The following is a 5,193-nucleotide window of genomic DNA, read 5'->3' as shown; positions in this document are numbered from 1 at the left end:
AACTTGCACATAGAATACAGTTACTGAATAGGTTGAGTGAATTAACTAGAAAATACTATTCTTTATTTTATATGGCTTAGGAAATTATTGTTCTTTTTTTTTTTTTTTTTTTTTTTTTAGTTAAGAAATGACATGTTCAGATTTGTAATTTAAAATTAATCTGGATGTAAAAAAATGGCAGTGGAGAGTATGACAGAGAGGGGCATGTGTAAAGAGTCACAGAAACTCTAGGTACCAATGATAAAACCTTTCTAATGCAGTGGTACCTCCAAGGAATAAGGAAAAAGAATCCCCCACTTCCCTTACACATTGTAGCTTTTAAAGACATACATCATTTGGGATGACTACTGTGTCCAGTGATTCTAAAATAAATCTTTGCTGCCATCTTGTGGAAAAATATTTATAACAATGCTTAAGTTTTGCAAGACTTAGTGAGTCCAGAATTATCCATAGTTGTTTTTTAGAAAGAGATATCACCCTAAAAGTATTCCTTCTGCTGCTTTCATGCAAACTTACTTTTCAATCTACATGGACTTGTATCTTTTTGGAGTCTAATATTGCTTTGTTAATTGTAATATAAATCTCTTTCAATGAATTTCTGTATTTAAATTTTTGTTCAATTTTGCTCCAAATTCTACAGGCTAAAGAAAACATTAAGTTGTAATTGACCATATTTTAAATTTGAATTTATTGTCTTTTAGGTTTTTTTCCTATTGAGCACATATAAATTCATTTATTCAATTTATTCAACAAATATTTATTAAATGTCTATCTTATGTCAGTCATTTTCTAAGCGTTCAGGATATAAGAATGCATAAAGACACAAAAATCCCTGCTTTTAAGGATCTTACATTTTAGTTGGAATCTAAAGTGAATTTATAGGGGCGCCTGGGTGGCTCAGTCGGTTGAGCGTCTGACTTCGGCTCAGGTCATTATCTCACGGTCCGTAGGTTCAAGCCCCGCGTCGGGCTCTGTGCTGACAGCTCAGAGCCTGGAGCCTGTTTCAGATTCTGTGTCTCCCTCTCTCTCTGACCCTCTCCTGTTCATGCTCTCTCTCTGTTTCAAAAATAAATAAATGTTAAAAAAAAAATTTTTTTAAAAAAGTGAATTTATAGGTCTTAATGTTCTTTAAAAACAATCTTTGTTATCCACTTTGATAAACTGCATAAGCTCATAGTTTGGAAGGAAAGAAGATATACAAGATTTTGTCACAAAAATAGGCTCTTTAGAAAAAAAATGTATAATACTCCAAAATCAGGACCATGCATATAAAATTTTGTAGAACTGGAAGTCTTAGTAATTATTTCTGTGCTTATAAGATTATAGAAAAGTGAGCAACAAATAAATGAGTCAACAACAAATTTTTTATATTTTAGTTATTCAAATCTGAACAAGTTATTTAGCACTCATAGGCACCATCTAAAGAGCCAAAGTTTAATGAAAATTGAAATTGTTTGGGAAAAGCCAGCATTATAGAAATGTAATGGAAATGTAGGAAATGTAACCTTATGGAAATGCCAGCAATTATTGTACAAGGAAATCAATGCTTAATCGACAATAGCTTCAAACTTTCGATCTATAAAGTTGTCTCTTCTTTCCCTAGTAATAGAAAGCAGTCACTCTATAAATTTCTGAGATATGATAAATTTCATTTTTTTGAGGATTTAATTTTTAAAAATATATTCAGTAAAAATGCACATCTTTTCATTTCTTTCAGCCTAGGTCCTTTCCACAAACAGAGCTGGAGACAAAAGCTTGTAAACAGATAGTTTATTTTAAGAAATTATTCCAAAGAAGAGGAGTGGGAAACTGGGAAAACAAAGGAAAGAATAAATTTAATACCTAAGGTAAATTATTGAGGAGTTTTATTACTGCAGTGAGAAGCTGGGGGTCAATTCCTCTAAGAAGCCTTATAGAATACACTTCAGAACTGTCTACCGGAGACACAGAATCAGGAACATTTATCCACTAGTCCCCATCTAAGAACTGGTCAAGGACTGCACCACTGCATGTTCCTTCCTCCCACTTCCAAGTCTGGTATGCATCAGAATGGCTAACAGGCATCTCAAATATTGGCTCCAGAGAAGCATGGGACCAGACAAAGAAAGGTATGTGATACAGATGAATGAGATGTCAGGTTACATCACGATGACTGGAGGAAACTGGTGGGCCACCAGAATGTGAGGTGGAGTGAAAAATATGTATGAATCTCACCTCCCGTTTTGTTAGGTTATTAAAACTAATAAGGACATGATCTTAGATGTAAATTAAAAAGTAAAAATATAAGTAAATGAGAACTTATAAGAAAATATACTTCACAATTACTTCTGTTGGGATTGCTGCCTATAGTGAAATTCAAATATGGGGTAACATTAGAAAAGTTGTATTCTTCAAATAACTGTGTGCATGCACTCTAGAGTATAAACATCACTGTATGTTTGTTTGCTTGTTTTTATTTTTAGAGAGAGAGAGAGAGAGAGCAGGAGCGCTAGGCGGGGGAGTGGAGCAGAGGGAGAGGGAATGTTAATTAAGTAAGCTCCACACTCAGCGCAGATCCCGATGCAGGGGTGTGTATCCCATGACCCTGGGATCATGACCTGAGTCGAAATCAAGAGTTGGACCCTCAGGTCACCCAGGTGCACCAGTCACCCGGGTGCCCCATGTATGATTTTTAATACACAAGATAATCATCTCTAGTCTCTCTTTTTATTTATTTATATTTCCTCCCTTGCTTTGTAGGGATAAACTTCAATGTAATTCTTACTTGTAATCTTTGTTTTCTTTTTTTAATTGCAATTGTCTAAGGACTTCAAAAGGTGAAGGGTTTTTGGCAACCCAAATTTTATTAACTATTCAGATAAAGATATTCCATTTATTTTGAAAAAAAAAAGTAACCAAACTTTGGAAGAATCATTCACAAAATGTGCAATACTGTTGTAGGACATTTATATTGATTTACGGGGCAGTGAAATAAGTTCAGGACATTTCTAAAAGTTTGATTGATGCAGAGAAGGAAAAAGAAAAACATGTACTGCCACAGTGAGGTTTTTCTCTTTCATTTTGTTTTACATTTGATTCCACATAGGCTTCGTCTCTCTCTCTCTCTCTCTCTCACACACACACACACACACACACACACGCAAATTTAGTTCAGTATTTCTGGGTAAATTCTGAACTTAGTATGAACTAAGTAATTCTGAACTCTTAGTATGAACTAAGGATTTTATTTCCAGTCAAGCACTCCTTCAAGTTTCAAGTCTATAGAAGAAGCTATATGAAACATGTAAGAGATCGAAATGATTCCTGCCCAGCTCTACTAGAAAATAAGCTTCATCTGACAAGAATGCCAGGAAACCTCAGCTGAGAGACTACTAGTGACCAGTGAAAATATTTTTAATATATTTGTTATAAATAAATACATTTACATAGATTTGATAAATATATTTATATATTCACACAAATATATTAATAATAAATATATTTAAATAATAAATCATAAAGCTAGGTATCTGGATGGAAGCCTCATATGCAAACGCTGCATTTTCCAACAAAGTAGAAAAAACTAACAACTAAAATGGGAGGAGAAGGAAGAGAGAAGAGTAGTAATCTCACTGACTGTCCTATAGGAAGCAACTAAAAGTCAAAATCAGTCCAATCTGGCAAAGTGAGCAGAAATGCCTAAGAAAAAAGTAAGAGATAATTAAGTACTAGTATACAGGGAACAATTTGAAGAAATACACAAATGTTCCTAAATGCCAAAGTAAAGACAAAATTAAAAAAAAATTTGTTGATATCATTTGTTGCAATACCCTATTCAAACTTGTTCTTGTGGGTTTATATATTTTTTAATTCTTACTTTCATTTATTATTTATTCCTTTACCACAGTTTTAGTGGGATCTGAGGAGAAAATGGAGATAAATATACATGTTCAATATTACATGACTAATCAAAATAAGTTCAAAATCACTTTTCAAGCCCTGAGATTGGACTTCCTGCTGTAGATAGATAGCTGGGTCAAGTCTACAATGGAAGCCCAAAGAGATTTCCTGAAAAGATTACTGGCTAGTACATTGTGGAGCTAGGATCTGAATGCTTGTCTGAATCCAAAGCTTTCTTTTTTTTTTAAGAAGATTTTTTATTTTGTTTATTTGAGAGAGAGAGAGAGAGACCACATGACCTGAGCTGAAATCAAGAGTCAGATGCTCAACGAACTGTGCTACCCAGGCGACCCAAAAGTCTACTCTTAACAATCCTATATATAGCATTGCTTTCATAACACAGGAAAAATCGCAAGATTCTGTGCAACAGTATGTTTCTGTTGGGGGAGGAAATGGGACCTGGATTTAAAGCTATATAAATTATGCAGTGTTACCACCACAAAGTTTCTCCAACAATTTTTGGTAGTCAGCACTGGAGTGTGGGAATGGAGTGGAATGTCCTGTCTCTGTTCTCTTAATAAGAATGATTTAATTTTGTAGCCAAAAGGAACATAAACTTTCATGTATATTATGACTCCAATTCTTTGGGTTTTTTTTTGTTGTTGCTGTCTTTTTAATTTGTTTAACATTCATACCAATAATTTATTGGTATGATGCCTGGCAGGGAAGGGACTGGAAATAAATTTTTCAGTGAGTTATTTTAGTGATACAGTACTTATTGCTGGGTGATGGAATTATTGGTTTTGTTCCTGATAGATTTCTGCATTTTTGAATTACCTACTGTATTTATTATTTTCTGTTTATAAAATGTTGTAGCTGAAAAAAGTGAGAGTAAACATTAAAAGTATTTGAAAGAACTTAATAATAATCCTGATAATGTTGCACTGGTAGTAGGACACTCAGACCACCAATTTAACCACAACTAAAATTTTGTAAACGTCTCCCTCTCTCTAATTGTGTAAGATTAATTCCTATGGTCTGTTCCTCCAATCCACGGCTGGTGAAATTGAAAGTTGGTGCCACCTACTGGAAACAATTGGCTATACTTATCTTTAAAATCTTAAGTTTATTTTAAGACTTACGCCCTTTACCCCAGTACTGCCACGTCCCAAAACTCATCCTGGAGGGAAATCTAGTCATAGTGCCGATTTATTCAACTCCATTTATGATGATTATGAAACAGAAAAATACTCAGGTTAGGTTAAACGAAGAATAATACATTGTATATCTCTATGTTGAGATTACTGCAAAAAT

Source organism: Herpailurus yagouaroundi, unplaced genomic scaffold, assembly GCF_014898765.1.
Source record: "Herpailurus yagouaroundi ecotype Mexico unplaced genomic scaffold, PumYag 180, whole genome shotgun sequence".
Lineage (NCBI taxonomy): Eukaryota > Metazoa > Chordata > Mammalia > Carnivora > Felidae > Herpailurus > Herpailurus yagouaroundi.
Note: the sequence above shows the minus strand (reverse complement) of the source record.